Source organism: Perognathus longimembris, chromosome 10 (genome assembly GCF_023159225.1).
Source record: "Perognathus longimembris pacificus isolate PPM17 chromosome 10, ASM2315922v1, whole genome shotgun sequence".
NCBI classification, from domain to species: Eukaryota; Metazoa; Chordata; class Mammalia; order Rodentia; family Heteromyidae; genus Perognathus; species Perognathus longimembris.
In genome coordinates this window covers 2,326,897-2,343,558 of record NC_063170.1, presented here as the reverse complement: position 1 = coordinate 2,343,558, position 16,662 = coordinate 2,326,897, and the positions used below count along the sequence as shown (strand labels likewise).

The 16,662-nt window shown below is 70.6% G+C and overlaps 1 protein-coding gene across 1 annotated transcript in view; it reads left to right on the top strand.

The window, feature by feature from the left end:
- Positions 1-16,662, top strand: part of Gse1 (Gse1 coiled-coil protein) — a 194,470-nt gene that overhangs the window by 144,752 nt on the left and 33,056 nt on the right.

The window sequence follows — 16,662 nt, the reverse complement described above, 5'->3', positions numbered from 1 at the left end:
AGACCTCTGTGGGCCTTGGCCTTGACCTTGGTCTGGTGGTCACTGCTGTGATGTTCCTGGCATCCCCCCAACTCCCCCCCGCCCCGCCCCGGGGCGGGAGACTGGCCTCAGCCACGCCCCTCCCCCACTCTCTGCTCTTGCTCAGTTCCAATGGACACAGCCCCCCCCACCCCGCCCTCTGCGAGCCTCTTGCCCGCCCGGCTGCCAGGCTGCTAATTGCCAGTGTGGGGACCAAGGCGAAGGCGGAAAGATGGCTGAGAGCCCCCACATCTGGTCAATTAACGCTGCATCTGTAATTCGGCCGACATGCAACCCGGCCAGCTCTCCAGGGAGCTGCAAGAGAGCAGGCCAGACCTGGGGTGGACCGGCTGCCTGGGGCCTTTGGGGGGGACACAAAGGACCACCTCGTGTCTGGTGGACTCGGGGGCGTGGGGGGGGGGTCGGCTGCCGTGCCTACCGGGCCCGCCGTCTTCCCCCTCCGGGGGGGGCCCACCTGCCACTCACAGCGAAACCCCAGGGTTCTCCCCTGGCAAGGTCGGGGGAAGTTCCCGTGGCTTTTGGGCCCCCACCCCACGAGGCCTGCAAGGTCCGCCCAGCCTCCTCTGCTTAGAAAAGACCCCCAGGATGCGAGGGCTCCCCCCCCCCCCGGCTGGTTTTCACGGTCAGCTTCTGCCCAGAGCTGGCTCTGCAGGCGTTCCTGGGACCGGGCACGGGCGTGCGTGGAGCGTGTCCGGCTCTGTGCCGCAGGGCCCGTGTGTCGTGGGCAAGTTGCTGGGAGGCCTGACTGGCGTAGACATGCATACGGCGCAGCCCCTGCCTTCTGGAAGCTTCTGCTTGCACTAGAATTAGAGGAAGCCAGGTGTCGAGGGGGCCTCCCAGAAACTCCCACCGGCCACCTCTCTCCTGCTGCCTGCTGCCTGGCCAGCCCCCGGGGACCTGGAGGGCACTGGGGCATCTGTAGGAGTCACCCCGTCTTTTATGGCTGGGAGGAGGGAGGACTGTGAGCCCCGGTCCCTTGGAAACAGTCCAGAGGCCCCAGGCAGGCAGGCCGGGGTCGCACAGCCTGTCCAGCCAGAGCTGGGGCGGCCGTGAGGGTCACAGCGGAACTCTCAGCTGCCTGGCCGGGGCAGCGTGACGGGCTCGGGGTGCGGCACGGGCGCAGAGGCCGACCCCCGGGTGGGCGGCACCCTCTCCGAGCCTCCGTTCACAGTGCGTAACCGGGCAGTCTGCTAGCGCCGAGGACCCCCCCCCACACGCGCCCGGGCTGGTGCCCGCCACTCCAGCCCACAGGCCTAGAGAACCCCTTCCTTCCCCGTGAGCCGCCCGGCCAGGAGGGGCGGGCGGGGCGGCCCTGGGCCGGGGCTGCCGGGGGCCTTGCCGGTCGCCGAGGACGGAACAGAGCGGGCCCTGCCCCGCGGAACCCCTCCGCTCAGCTGCCTTGATTTCCCTCCCAGGGGCCCGATGCCAGCGCGGAGGGCAGCCTGGAGGCCTGGGGGTGGGGGGGTGGGGTTTCCATTGCTGCCCCTCTTCGTCCCGGACCCCCTGACCCTGCCCCCCCCCCGTGCCCGCCCCTCCCTGGCTCCCCCCAGGCCCTGCCCTATGCCAGCACAGCCTGTGTGAATGTCTAATCTCCGATTTTATTCGCTGGGCTCCAGCCCATTTGCATAATCCACATGGTCACCCTGGTTTTAATTGCCTACAACTCTGCAGAAAGATCATGTGGTTAAGTGGTAAATCATAATTAGATAAATAATTGGTTTGGCCACAGCAAGCTGCTTTTGTTACACCTGCCATCTGCTGGGCCCGGTTTTTCTTCTGGCCAGAACAATGCCGTTCTGATGACAGAGCGAGCGCGTCTCCCTCCTGGGGGCCGCAGGGGCTGAGTGGAGGGCTTCGGAAGCAGGGCCTGGAAAATTGCCCGGTTGCCGGGGTCTCTCTCGGAGCAGGCGCGCCCCGCGCCCGCCATTCATCACCCAGCGTGGTTAATGCATCAGCAGGGCAGATCTGACTGCAGGAAGGGGAGGGGTGCGGGCGGAGGGGTGTGTGTGCAGGGGCTGGGCGGGGAGGCGGCACCCCAGGGCCCGCGGGGCGGGGGGCGGTGAGCAGAGGTTGGAGCCGCAGTCCGCCCTGCCGGCCGCGGTCAGCGCCTCCATCTGCTCTCTCCCGGAGGCCCATCTGCGAGCCCCGCTCTCCCGGGGAGCTGTGGGCGCCGCGCTGGCCGGGCCTGCCCTGCAGCTCCGCGCTGGGCCCTGGGCCCGTTCACAGCCCTCCCCGGCTCACGGGGTCCCCCCGCAGGCGCTCCCCAAGTGCTCGGCGGCGGAGGCCCTGTGCTGGGGCTCCCTGAGGTCAGAGGACAGGATGGGAGAGGCGGGCGGGGGGGCGCTGAGGAAGGGCTCACTGCGTGTGCAGGTGGGCAGAGAAGTCAGGCGTGCGTCCTCAGCCCCCCCCCCAGGGTCTCCGTGGCCTCTGCCCGGGGTGGGTGGGCCCCCGCCCCCCACCCCCTGGGCCCCATGTCGAGGGCAGTGTTCACGAAGTGCGCTCTCTGTGTGGGAGAGGGGAGTGGTGATCTTGAGGTCCACCGAAGGCAGATAGGAGTTCAAGGTCCTCCCTCCCAGGGATGCATCTGCTCACTTCCATCCATCCATCCATCCGTCCACCTGCCTGTCCACCCATCACTTCCGTACCCAGCCATTCACCCGCCTGTCCATCCATCCATCCATCCATCCACCTGCCTGTCTACCCATCACTTCCGTACCCAGCCATTCACCGCCTGTCCATCCATCCATCCATCCATCCACCTGCCTGTCTACCCATCACTTCCGTACCCAGCCATTCACCCACCTGTCCATCCATCCATCCATCCACCTGCCTGTCTACCCATCACTTCTGTACCCAGCCATTCACCCACCTGTCCGTCCATCCATCCATCCGTCCACCTGCCTGTCTACCCATCACTTCTGTACCCAGCCATTCACCCACCTGTCCGTCCATCCATCCATCTATCCACCTGCCTGTATACCCATCACTTCTGTACCCAGCCATTCACCCGCCTGTCCGTCCATCCATCCATCCATCCGTCCACCGGCTCACCCAGATGTCCATCTCATCCGCCCACAGCTGGCCACTCGAGTGTCCCCCTCCACGAGGGACACGCCGCTCCTGCACTCGGGCCGCGGTGAGGTCTCCGCTCGGCGGGACTTGGCTGCTTTGGCTGCAAGCGGGCGCTGTTGGAGAAGGCGAGGTTTGAAGGTGTCTCATGGTCTTGGCTTTCACTTCCCACGAGCCTCTGGGGGTGGGGGCTGACTCTGTAGCTGTCTTCTAGATCCTTCTGGGGGGGCCCGAACTTCAGACCCTGTGCCTCGTTTTCTGTACCCACATATGCCTCTCAGGCCAAACTCCACACGCGGCGCTGGTGGACGTGGGTCGGTTTTTATAATCCAGTGCCGCGCATCCAAAATGGAGCAACTAGCTGTGTGGGATTTAATTTAAAAAAAATTTTTAAGTTAATTAAAAAGTAAAATGAACAGGATTAGCCACTGGCCACATTTCAAGTGCACAGTTAGCGGCCACATGGGGCTGGCCGTGGTACTTTGTGCCTCGTTTAAGACAAGATCTCTCTGCGTAGCCCGGGCTGGCTTCGAACTCTCCATCCTCCCGTCTCAGCTTCCCGAGGCCTAGGATGGCGGTCACTGCGCCTCCCTCCTGGCCCTGTGACCACTTTTCGGCCTCAAGGTGCTATTCTGAGTTTACTCACTGGATTCCCAGACAGCCCAAAGGTGGGACAGCCCTTACTGGTCTGAGAATAGATCTTTCTAGATAGATTCCTCTGATGGGGGCGGGGGGGCGGGGGGCTGGCCGGGGCTCCCCTTTGCTGGCTGTAGTTGCTGCGGTTACGCGGCCTCTGGCCGGTGGAGGTGAGGCTCGGGGCTGGTGAGGAAAGCTGCAACTCCGGGGCTCCCTGAAGAGTTTGTCCGGCCTGCCCGGCAGTCCGTCTCCTGTCTCTCCCTGGGCCTCATGTCCTCCTCAGAGGCAGGCATGCCAGCGGGGGGGGGGGGGGCTGCAGGAGGGTCCCCCCCCCCGGCACGGGCACCCCGAGAGCCTCCTCACCCAGGCCTGTGGGTCCCGCCCGCGGCCACCCACGTGCAAGGCCCACCGAGGTCTTCCAGGAACGGCCAGGGTGATTTACAGCTCGCTTGAGGAAGCGAGGCTACGCATAGCTGAGCGGGACAGCTAATCCCCTCGGCCCGGGCGCCAGCCGCACCGGAGTCCCGGCGAGGAGGGGCGGACGGGTCTCCCTCCCCCCAGGTGGGAGTGGACGGCCCACCCTGCCGTCTGTGGGGCGGGCGGGCGGCGGGGCGGCCCTGGTCACTTGGGCCTCCACAGCTCTCCGGGTGCCCCCCCACCCCCTCCTTCCTGTCCCCCTTAATTATTTTCCTAGGGTGTTGCAAATTGAATCCAGTGGTGCGGTGGGGAAGGCCTGCTCTCATCTCTGGGCACCGACAGAAGTTGTTAAGTGAATAACGCTGCCGTCCACCGGGGCCCAATCCTCTCTGAACGCCCTCCTCCCCCAGCCGCCCGCTCTTCCCGGAGAGATCAGGAAAATAACAAACATGTCTCATGTGGAGCGTCCCCGCCCTGCCCCCCCCCATGCTGCCTCAATTCCTGTCGGGGAGAGAGGCTGGGAGGGAGAAATAGTTGGAGATGCGTTTGAAGAGGATCGCGCCGAGTCGGATGACAGTGGCCGGCGCCCTTGATGTCACCGGATGGTCCTGCGGGGCCCAGGGCACCCCCTTGGGAGGGTTGGGGGGTGCACTGAGAACGTCAGTTCTGCCAGAATGCCCGCCCTCTGAGTTTGAGGTGCCAGGCAGTTCTTGCTGGTGAAGCTGGGGGGGAGGGGTCCTGGCCACCGAGGGTTACAGAGGTCACTTGCCCCAGCCCGCTGGGGGGGGCTGAGGACTGGCACCGGCGCACCCCCCTCCTTCTCTGTGGGAAGCCCACAGGCTCATCCCCCGGGGACAGGCTGGCTTGTGGGCTGTCCTGTCCTGTCCTGTCCTGTCCTGTGGACGCCTTCCAGGGCTGCCCAGAGTCCCCTGCGGGCAGGCCCGCCTCGGGGCGGCCTTTGCTGAGGGCAGTGCCCTGCAGCCACGAGCCGGGCAGGTATGAACGCCGGAGCGGTGTGGGGACCTTCTCAAGGTCACAGAGCAATTTGCTGGCTGAGCCAGGAATAGAACTCCTGAGCTAGGCTGTGCTAACCCTGAGCTCAAATTGCTAGACAGGCAGGTCTGTGCTGTCGGGAGGGAGGGAGGGGGGCGGGAGGGGCCGGTGGAGGGGCTGGGCGCTGCCGCCGTCTGCCTGAGCGGCTGCCAGGCCCCGGGCCGTCCCAGGAGAGGAGAAGGTCTTCCGTGGGGCGGTGCTGAGAGCCGGCTGGGTTTGTAGCTGAAGGCTGCGGTCACGGTCACGCGCGCCTGTGGGCTGCTGTTCTCATCACCTGAGGGGGGGCGGGGGACGCCAGAGGTGCCGTTTGTGTTCCTGGGAGCCCCAGCCCTCCCCCTCCCCCCCCTCGCCAGGCCCCGGAGGCCCAGCCTGCTGCTTCCGGCCTCCTTTTCTACCCCGCGTTGGTGGGAGGGGGGTGGGGGGGAGGGGAAACACTGGCAGCGGTTGTGAACGTTGACGTCCTCCTGGGGGGCTCAGATCCGTTTGTGGCTGTTTCCGGGAGGGTTTGCGGGGTGCTCCCGGGTGTTAAGGCCGCTTCCTCTCTGCGGCTGCTTCTCCCGGGCGCCAGGCAGGAAGGGCTGGGGAGAGCGGGGCCGGAGGGCTCCCTGGAGGAGGCGGAGTGTTCCGGAAGCTGTGGGCGCTGACGGGCGGGCCCGCGGCCTGCGGAGAGGTGGGGCGGTGGGAGGAGGCGGGGCCTGCGGCCAAAGAGCCGGAGGACTTGCAGGGCTGTCTGTGTGACCAGCAGGACGGACCCTGGGACCGTGGCCCGCGGGCCCCCTCCCCAGGGAAGGAGACAGAGCTGGAGCAAGCGGGAAACTGAGTCAGGGGTGCTGGTGGCACCGGGGCTGGGAAGTCCTCCGGGAGGCCAGGGCGCGTGGGCCAGGCCCTGGCTGTGACCTGCCCCCTGCGGCTCCTCCCAGGAGGACGTGGATCTTAATCGCGGGCTATAGATAACTAAGGTGTCAGAAGGGAACGAGGGGCACCGGTGGGGGGACACGGTGCTTCTAGACCTGGGTTCGAATTCCCAGGCGGGCACGCTGTGCTGCGCCCTGCCCGCTCTGGAAACCGCCGGAAGCTGGGGAGGAGGGAGGCAGACCCCGGGGCGTGCGCGCACCGCCCCTGCCAGGGAGAGGAGGCGCGCCAGGTCGCGGGATCGTGGCACAGGCGCGTGTGCCAGCCTGGACCCCGGAGCGACATCCCGTCCGAGAAGGGGGGAGGGGAGGACAGCAGGCCACTCCGCTGTGGGAGGGACTCGCGGATTCCAGGGTCCCCCGGCGCCCCGGGACGGGTCTCCCCAGCCCCGCGGGGCCCGCCCAGCCCCTGCCCGCGCCGCTGGCCGCCCCGCTGGCCGCTCTGCAGCTGGGCATGGCGGTGGCAGGAGCCGTCGAGCTCAGAGCTGGGGGCGGCAAGGCCGGTCCCGCAAGCGCTAGGGGCAGGGATGGGGGGGTGGGCTCCACATCGCGGTCTCCCCTGGGCGCCCGCGGGTGGCCCTGCCGAGGCCGTCCGCGCCCGCCGTGCGTGGCCGTGGGCACGGGTCACCCGGCCCGTGGCACGGTCGGGACCGCATTCCCCTCGCGGCTGAGCAGCCTCCCGTCCCGTGGGCCGCGGACGCGGGTGGGCCGGGCCGGTGCTGCCGGTGTCCTGTCCGTGGCCGGCTCCACACGCCGGGCGGCGTGCCCAGCCAGCACACGGGGCCTGGCGCCTGTGCGGGGGGCGCTGTCTGCCGGAGCCTGACCAGAGGGGTCCCCCCCGCCCCACCCCACACGGGCGGGAGCACGGTCTGCCTTCGGGGAGGTGTGGTAGTGTGCTCCTGTAATCCCAGACCGTCGGGGAGATGGGGGGGGGGGGCGGTAAGAGGACCCGAGTCAAGACAGGGAAGAACCAGAGACCGTGTCCCGGAGAGAACTAGAGCCAAAGGGAAAGGGCTGAGAATACGGCCCCAGTGGGCAGAGTCCCGCCTAGGGAGTGCCGAGCCCCGAGTTCAAGCCCCAGGACCGCCGGCAGACAGAAACAAAGTGAGCCTTGCAGGAGCCCCTGCAAGAGCCCCCGCTGGGCGGGTGCTGGGTGCTGGGTTCCATCCTTGCCAGGGACGCAATGAATAAACTGCGCTGTTTGGCTGGGTGCTGGGGCGGGGACCACAGCGTGCAGGGACCGCCCAGGGCAGGGCTAGCACGAGGAGCCGGGAGGGTCAGGAGAGGGGGGACCCCTCCGGGAGGCCTGCTTGTGGCTTGGGAGGAGACTGGCTCATGGGGACTCTGGGAGCCCCCTTGTGTGACTAGAACTGAAATCTTCCCGCTGGGAGCAGACGGACAGACAAGCCGAGGGCTGAGGCTTTGCCCGCCTGAGTGCTCTGTGCCCAGCTGGCATGAAGTGCCCAGCGACTCGCCCCCAGGAGCTTTCCCCACTCCGCCCAGGAAGCCAGGGCCTGGGCCGGGCTGCACCCCTCCACGCGGGCCTGGGCCGGGTTCCCCACCTCCACGCGGGCCTGGGCCCGGCTCCCCCCTCCTCGCGGGCCTGGGCCGGGTCCCCCCCCTCCACGCGGGCCTGGGCCGGGCTGCACCCCTCCTCGCGAGCCTGGGCCGGGTCCCCCCCCCTCCACGCGGGCCTGGGCCGGGCTGCACCCCTCCACACGGGCCTGGGCCGGGCTGCACCCCTCCTCGCAGGCCTGGGTCGGGTCCCCCCCCCTCCACGCGGGCCTGGGCCGGGCTGCACCCCTCCTCGCGGGCCTGGGCCGGGTCCCCCCCCTCCACGCGGGCCTGGGCCGGGCTGCACCCCTCCTCGCGGGCCTGGGCCGGGTCCCCCCCCTCCACGCGGGCCTGGGCCGGGCTGCCCCCCTCCTCGCGGGCCTGGGCCGGGTCCCCCCCCTCCACGCGGGCCTGGGCCCGGCTCCCCCCTCCTCGCGGGCCTGGGCCGGGTCCCCCCCCTCCACGCGGGCCTGGGCCCGGCTCCCCCCTCCTCGCGGGCCTGCCAGGCAGCCGGGACTCTGAGCGTCCCCAGTGTGCTGCGGTTTCCTAAGAGCCTTCTAAAATAAGGCTCCCGCTTCCCGCGGCAAGCGTGGCCAGTGGGGAGTGCCGGCCAGGGCCTCTCACGTAGGAAGAGTGGAGGTGGGCATGTGCGGAGGTGCAGAGCTGGCTCCCCCCCCCCCCCCGGGGCAGCTCCACGCAGGGCCCTGGGGACCGCCTGGCACTGGGCGAGCTGGGATGGCCAGGTGTCTGCACAGCTGTCTGGTGGCCCTGCCAGGCAGCCAGCCCTGGAGCCCCCAGTGTCCCCACCCCACAGACCTGCGGTGGTGGATGAGCAGAGCGGGCTGGGACTGCTGGGGGGGGGGGCACTTAATCTTGGCTGCAAAGCCTGGGGCTTGAACTTGACCAGGGCGGGGCTGCAGGCCGCCGGGGGTCAGCCTGCCACCCGAGGCTCCTAACCGGAGGCAGAGGGAGGAGCCACCAGTCTGTTGAGAGAACAGCCCAGAACAACCCACCCCCTGGAGGCTCCAAGCCCACCTCCCCACTCCACCCACCGGCCCCTGCCTGGCCTGGCCATATAAACTTTAAAGGTTTTAAATGCAAATATTTCTCTTTTATAGGTGGCAGCTGTCTCCAGAGAGCAAGGTTCCTAGCTGCCCAACTTTATTGTCCAATTAGCGTCCCATATCTGGGGGGGGGGGGCAGAAGGAGGGGCTGGGCGCCGGCGTCGGATCGCGGGGGCGGGGTGGGCCGGCCGGGTCTTGGGTGGGGGCCACAGTTCAGATGTCCCGGCTGTCTCGAGAGGCGGGAGTATTCTTCTCCTATTTAGAGACATAAAAGCCGGCAGCCGGGCGCACACTGGCTCCCTTCTTCTCCCCCGGCGGCCCCCTCCCCGCCCGGCGCGGCGGCCCCATTCACCGGGCTCGCTGGCGCTCACAAAGCGAGGCAATTAGAATTGAAAATCTATGCAAAACAGCTGTTAACTGATTGTAAAGGAGTGCAGCTGTGTGCGGGGCGGCGGCGCGGGGAGGCCGGGAAGTGGGGTTAAGAGGGAAACTCCTGCCCCGGCCGAGGGGGGTCTGCCAGGCCTTAACCCCTTCCCGGGGCCTGGGTGACCTTGGGCCCCGGAGCCCAGCACCCCACCCGAGAGGAGTGAGGTAGCCCAGAGAATCCGGCTCTTTCCCGGAGGGGGGGTGGGGGGGCTGCACCCTTCTCTTCCCACCCGGACCCTGGTAGCAGATCTGGGTTAAGCCTTACTGCAGCGCCCGCCTGGGGGTTGGGGACGGACGGACACTAAGGCGGGAGCTCCTTGTCCCTCTTGGGCACCCTGGCCTAGCTGGGAGGAGAAGCCGGAAGCCCCACCACCCGCTAGGGTCCCCAGGGGAGCCCGGGGAAAGCTGCCCCTCCCGGTCCAGGCGGCCTGGCCCGGGTGCGAAGCCCCGTGCTCCGGTCTCCCCTCTGGGGGGGGGGGCAGGCCTGGCGCCCGCCGAGGGGAATGGATTCCGGAGGCCAGATGGGAAGGCCTCCTCCAACAAGATAAGCTTTAAGCCGGGCTTGGAAGAAGGGGGAGGGCTTCTGGGTCAGAGATAGAGCCGGGAAGAGACAGACAAGGGCAGCCTACAGGAGACCGAGCCTGGCTGCCCGGGCCAGAGGGCAGGGCTGGGACGAGGGAGCTGGTGCCTACTCCCGTCCCTCCACCCCTCAGTTCTTCCCTCCCCCAGGCGATTGCTCAGGTGCTGGACAGCCCGCACCGACGGGGTCAGGCCTGCGGCACCCCCCCTGCCCGCAAACACGGCTTTCTCGGTAGTGAGCAGTGGGGTGGCCAGGCAGGTGGTGACCAAGGAATGCCGCCAGGTGTAGCAGCCAAGAGGTCTGGAGCAGGCTTGTATTCGGATTTCTGAGCCCGAGGCGAGTTAATTAACCTTGTCAGGTCTCCTGACTCGTTGGGTAATGGAGGTCACTGCCTGCCTCGCGGCCGCGGAGTGACATGCGCTGAGCTGCCCCGCACGTGTTAGACGCCGGGTAAGTGGCAGAGTGATCTGTACCTCGCCTGCTCGGTACTGGGCCTACCCCAGGCGCCAGCGGGGTGGGGTGCCAGGTGCGGGGGGGGGGGGGGAGGCTGGGAGCAGCTGGTGGGGCGCAGTGACACCTGCCGGGTTTCCTTCAGGCCTCCTCCGGCGGATCCCTGGAGGGAGGCCCAGGCGCCCAGGCCCCACCGAGGCCACGGGCTTGCGGGAGGGCTTGTGGCAGCTGCAGGTGGGGCCTGTACCTCTGGGCACCCCACCTGGCCCAGGTGGAAGCCCCATGGCGGTGTTAAGTGACATCTGTCATCTCACTTCCCTGTCAGGGCCTCCCTGGGGCCCAGGGTGTGTGGTGAGTGGATAGCCACCCGCCCTCGCCCCCCCCCCCCCAGATCCGGCCCTTCTTTCCTGGGGTAATCCCTCTGGCCGGACTCCACCCTCCTGGTTCTGAGGGGGGGGAGAGGGGGGATCTTCCTGGTTCACCGGGCCTGGGGGGGAAGGGGTCCCCGTCTTTGGGCAGGCCACCGTCCTGGCTGCCGGCTTTAGGAGACCCAGCACAGCTTGGCTGCAGGCCAGGCGTGCCGGGAGCGCAGGGAAGAGGCAGCCGGACTCTGGGAGGAAGCCGCGGTTGCGTGCCCGGTGGCCCCGGCCAGGCCCGGCCTTGGTCGGGTCCGGGAGGCGGGGTGGGGGTGGGGCGCCGCTGGCTGCCAAGGCGCGGGCGGCGGGGGAGCGAGGCCAGCCCGAGCTCCGGGCCCGGGGACCCCGCGGCCTCGCTCCGAGGAGGGGGAGGGGGGCGGCCTCTCCGACGCCGCTGTCGGTCCCCGGCCGCCCCCCCACCCCCGCCCCCGCCCCCGACCCCGGGCCGCCCGCAGCTTCTGGCCCGGAGGCCCGCGGCCGGCCTGCTGCCGCCCTCCTGCGGCCGCCGGCGCGTCCTTCATGCCGGGCCGGGCTGGGGAGGGGACCGGTTCCAGGTGCGAGCAGCCGGCCCCGCGCGCTTGACCTTGAGCCTCCGGCTCGGCATCGCCCTCCGGGGTCGCCCGCCGCCCCGCTTCCGTGGCTGCCCTGCCGGGTCCTGGGCAGGGAAGGGGCCGAGCTGGGCGGCGCCCCCCCCCCCCCATGGCCCAGGTCCTCGCGGGTGCGGGCGAGCGGTGGAGGGCGGCCCGCAGGGGCCGGGTGCTGACTCCTTCCCCCTCCCCGCGGCGGGAGGGGGGGCGGCGAGCGCGGGACACGTTCCCGGGGCTGCGCCGCCGAGTGGGGTGCGGGGCCGCGCGCGAGGCTCGCCCCCCCCGCACCCCGCCGAGGGGGCCTCGGGCACGGCGGGGGGCGCCCCCATCCCGCGTCCCGGCGCGCCTCTGGCTGGCACGGGCTCCGAGCGCGCGCGCCCGGCCGCGTCATCGGGAGCAGATGGACGGGGGGGGGGGGGGGGGGCGGGCGCGCGGCGCTCGCTCCCGCCGCAATCCGGGCGGGCGCGCGGGGGGGGGGATGCGGAACCGCGGGGACGCCAGCGGGCACGTCCCGGGGCCGCGGGGCGGGCTGGCGCCCGGACCCAAAGTTAGAGCCCGCAGCGCGGCGCTGGGCGGCCCCCGGGGACTTCCGTCGCCCCGGGGCTGGGGCGGTCCCCGGGCGCGCGTGGGGCCCGGGCCTGCCCTGCCCTTTGACCCCCCGCTTCCGGGAGTCCCGGGGGCTGGGCCGTGGGCGGAGGCCTGCCGCGGGGGGCGGGGCGGGGCCCCCAGCCGGGGTGCGCGCCGCCCGTGGGCGCCCAGGAGTCCGGGGACGCTGCCTGAGTCAGCCCGGCCCGGTGCCCGGGTGAGGTAGGGCGCGGGGGGCCAGGAATGCGGCGGCGCGGCGCGGCGGGCCCGGCCGGTTTCTGGAGGCGGCGGCGGCGGCCTCGCCTCCGACCGCAGCCCCAGCTACTTAATGACCCCCTGGCGCGGCGGCCCGGCGGGCTCGGGACGCCCCGCCCCGCCCGCCCCCCGCCCCGCCCCCCGGGCCGCCCGAAAGTTCTCCGGACCGGGTGGGGGCGCTCGAGAACTTCGGGGCGGAGGCGGGGCGGCCCGGGGCTGTGGGGGTGACCGGGGCGGGCGGGGCGCGGGCAGTGACCTCGTTTATCTCCAGCTCCCCCCCCCCCCGCGCCGAGCCAGGAAAGCCCCCCCCCCGTGGTGTCCGGCTCTCCGGGGGCGCGCAGCGCCGGGGCGGGTGGGGAGGGTCTCTGGGGGGTTGGGGGCCCCCCGCTCCCGGGCCCCGGGGCGTGCGTGGCTGCGCCGCGGCGCCCGTCGGTGCGTGCGCTCGCGGGTGTTTGCGGCTGAAACCCGACACCTCCCGCCGGCTGAGGTCAGGGGGCCGGGCGCCAGCCAGCGGCCCGGAGTGGGCGGCGTCGCGCTGGGTGTGTCCTCGCGGCGGCGACAGCAGCAGGTGTTTCTTGGCCCGGGCCCCGGAAGCTCCACCTCCCCAGCGGGCCCGAGCCGCCGCCGCGCAGCCCCGGGTGAGATAAGCAGTTTAGACAAACACCGGGCGACGGTGGCTCCAGCATGTGGCAGGCGCGGCGGAGCTGCGGGGCCCCGGCATGAAAGGTGAGCGCGCCGCGGGGGCCCGGGGTCCGCGCCCCCGTCCTCCCCGCCCCTCCGAGCGCGGGCGCCGCGGGGGCGGCCGCCGACGGCTCCGGGGCAACTTCCCCCGGAGTGCGCGCGGCGACGCGAGCCGGGAACCCTGGCCGGCGACCGGGGCCGCCCTCCCCCCCCCCCCGCGCCCGCGGGGCTCGGCGCGGCCCCGGCGGGGGCGTCCCGGGGAGCCGCGGGGCGCCCGGCGCTGGGCAAACTTTGCGGCGGGCGGGGGCGCGGGAGCTGCGGGGGGCGCGCCGCGCGGGGCGGGAGGGCGGAGCCGGCCGCCGCCTCGGGGCCTGTGACCCCCCGCGCCCGGCGTCCCGCGGAAGGGCGCGCCCCGCCCGCCGCCTGCCCTCCCCTCCCCTGGAAGATGGCTGCCCGGCTGGAGGTGGAGGCGAGGGCACATCCGCCGCCCCCCGCCCGCGCGGCCCTTCCCCTCCCGGCCCTTCCTGCTCCGCCTGGATGCGCTCCCCGCCCCCCGCTCCCGGCCGCGCTGCCGGCGGTGAGTGGCCCGCCCGAGTGGAGCCGATTCAATTATATCGCCGCGCCCGAGACACCTCGCCGCCCGCCGCCGCCCGGCCGCTAATTAAATCCCCGGCGGGGGCGGGGCGGGGGCCGGCGCTGCTCCCCCCCACCCCCAGGCCGAGCCTGGGAGCCCCCAGCCGCCCAGCCTCCCCCGCCCCCGTGCGCCGCTCCCCCGCCGCCCACGCCCTGCCCCCCTCCCGGGCCCCGTGCGCCCCCCCCGCCGCCCAGGCCCTGCCCCCCTCCCGGGCCCCGTGCGCCCCCCCCTGCCCCCCTCCCGGGCCCCGTGCGCCCCCCCCCCCGCCCGGGCCCGTGCGCCCCCCCCCCCGCCGCCCAGGCCCTGCCCCCCTCCCGGGCCCCGTGCGCCCCCCCCGCAGCCCAGGCCCTGCCCCCCCACTTAGCCTGGAAGCTCCCCCCCCCGCCCGGTCCCGTGCGCCCTCCCCCCCCCCAGCCTGGGGAACCACCTCCCCCGCGTTGTGTCCCCCTCCGCCCAGACCCTGACTCCCCCGCCCCCCCTACCCTGGGGAACCACCTCCCCCCCGCCTGGACACTGTGTGCCCCCCCCTCCGTCTAGGGCCCCCCCCCGCCCGGGCCCTATGCACCCCCCCCCCCCGTCTGCCCAGGCCCTGTCCTCTCCCCCGTGCGCCCCCCTCGGTCCAGGCCCTGCCCCTCCCCACCGAGCCTGGGAACCCCCTCCCCCGCCCTGCTCTGCCCAGGAGCCCTATGCGGGTTCCGCCCCCGCCCAGCCCTGCGAGCCCACCCCACATCCCAGGTCCCCCTCCCCGCCTGGGCCCTGTGCTCCCCCAACCCCCGGGCGCCCACCCCGCCCCCTGGCTGGCAGGAGCCACGCGGGACGGGCAGGGAAGCACCTGCCGCCCCCCAGCCGGGCGCTGCTCCCCCAGTGGGGTCTGTTTGGCTCACGGAGCCAGCCTTTTGTCTCAAAGTGCGTTTAGAATACACTGGGCCCCAGCTAGCCCCCGCCGGGCTTATCCGACGCCTTAGGGGCCCACACATGTTGGGGTTTGAAAACAAAAAAAGCGAGCCCACCGAATAAAAAGGGGGCTGGAACAAAAGGCCCGGCGCCTCTGGGAGGCGGCCTCCCGGAGCCCTCTCCCGGAGCTTGGGTGGAGGGCCGAGCTCCCCAGGGGTCCCCCAGGTGAGGCCCGGCCCTGCACCTCCCCGGGTTACTTAAGCCGGAGCACTTAAGTGTTGCTCACCGTGTTTTCTCGGCCGCCTCCACCCCCCAGGCAGGGAGCCTGCGGCTGCGAGGCTGACTCAGCCCAGCCACAGGTGAGGGGGCCCGGGCCCTGCCTCCCCCCAGCCCGCGGTGTCATCGCGCCCCACCCGTGGGCTGGGAGCACTCGCTGACTTGGGGTCTCGGGGCTCCCACATGCTCGGGTCACGCCCGGCCTCCCCCAGGGGCGGGGTGTCCCTTGGCCGCGGGCCTGCCTGGCCTTGGCCCTGGTGTGTAGCCAGGACGGGGAGGGGGGGCTGGAGCTGGCCCTGGTTTTGACACTTGGACTTTCTTTCCCCTGGAGCCGCGGCGGCCTTGGGAAGGAGGTGGGAGGCCTGTCCTGGCTCCAGGTGCTGCTCGGGCTCTGCACCAGGGAAGGCAGAGGGCAGAGCAGCCTCCGTGCGCAGGCCCTGACCTGCGTCGGATCCCGGCTTGTCTGCTGAAAGGATTGTAGGCCTCTTAACGCGGTGCATTTAAATTGCTGACAACCAGGCCTTTCCAAACCTAATTAAGCTACAGCCTCCGGATTTGTGGTCCCAGCCTGGGGCAATTCAGAAGTTCCCAGGTGGGGTTCGCTGCTGCGCTGGTGGGGCCAGCTCCCCCCCCCCTCAGGCCGGGAACAATGGCACCAGGGCTGGCCCCTTTGGAAGCCTCCGAGCCTTGGCACGGCTGCCTCCTCTGGCTGGCCCCTGGCCGGCAGCAGCTTCCCTGTCTCTGGAGGAAGTTCAGGGCCGCAGACCCTGAGGCCTTTGTGGTTTGGAGGCTGATGCGGCTCTGGCCTGGGAAGGGAGAGCAGGGTTAGAGCGGGGCCTTGGCAGAGCCATCTCTGCTCTGGAAGGAGACCCCCCGCCCACCCCAGCTTGGCCTGACCCTCCGTGCTTGGCGGGGGGCCCGGTCTCCTCTGGGGGAGCACAGGTAAGCCAGCCCCGGCTGCCACCATTTTATTTCCTTGCCCCCGGGAGACCGTAGGGGCTTGCGAAGTCGAAGTCAGCCAGCAAGGCCGGTTTTTCCTGGCCCCGTGGAAGCCTTGGAATTCCCAGCCTGGTTACTCAAAGTCCAAAGCCTGCCAGGCGGGGTGGGAGCCCTCTTGGGGTAGCATGTTAATTACCTGTGTTGTGGCAACAGCGGCGGCGTCCTCCAAAACCACAGGGCTCCCCACCCCCCTCCCGCTCCCCGCGCGGGGAGAGCTGTGTTTAACCTGCAGAGAGCCGTGTTCCAGGTGACATTTCAGCCCGGTGCCCTGGCGGCAGCCCCGCCGGCTTGCTTTAATTTTCTTCCCCCACGGAGCCTCAGATCTGCGTGGCCCAGCCCAGTGCGGCGGGGCCTCGTGGGCTGGCCGCACTTCCCCTCCCTGGCCGTCCTCCCGGGCCCGGGCCACGGCCTGGGAGGTGACGTTTCTGAGTGTTCCTGTCAATGAGAATTTATTGAGCGCCTCCTCTGAGCCCCGCCAAGCTCACCCGCTGCTGGGAGGTGTACAGACAGATAAAACAGGAGTGCGTCCAAAAGCAGCCCTTTGCACGCCTGCCAAAACGCACGCTCAGGAGCCTTTTAATCTTGATTCTGCAGCTCGTCTCCCCTCCAGCCTGCTCAGGCGCACGCAGCCGCTGTCCTTGCTCGCTCTGTGTCTGCTGGGGCCCGGGTCCTCCCGGGCCTCTGGCCCCCAGGCCCACCCCAGGGTCCGCCCCCGGGGACAGGGGAAGCGAGAGCCAGCTGAGCTTCTGGGAAGGAGGCCAGCCTGGTGGAAGGGGTTGGTAGGCCAGGGGCCAGAGCTCAGGGTGGCCTTGGGGTCCGTCTCCAGTACTGGGGGGGGGGGGGGAGAAGGCTGGGCCTGCGGGCCTGGAGGAGGCGGGGGGGGGGGCAGGCTGTGGACCGGAAGGGATTTTTTTTTGTTTGCGTTTTCTATTATTATAAAGGTGACATGGAGGTACTGCAGTTACACGAGTCAGGTAGTGAGTACGTTTCTTCCTGGACGGCGTCGCCCCTTCCCTTGCTCCCTGCCGGTTTCTCGAGGGGGGCGGTTTTTAATGAGAGGGCAGTGTGGAGGCTGGGGCTTCCAGCCCAGGGGTCTTCCTCGCGGCCCAGCAGCCCTGGCTGTTCAGAAACCACCG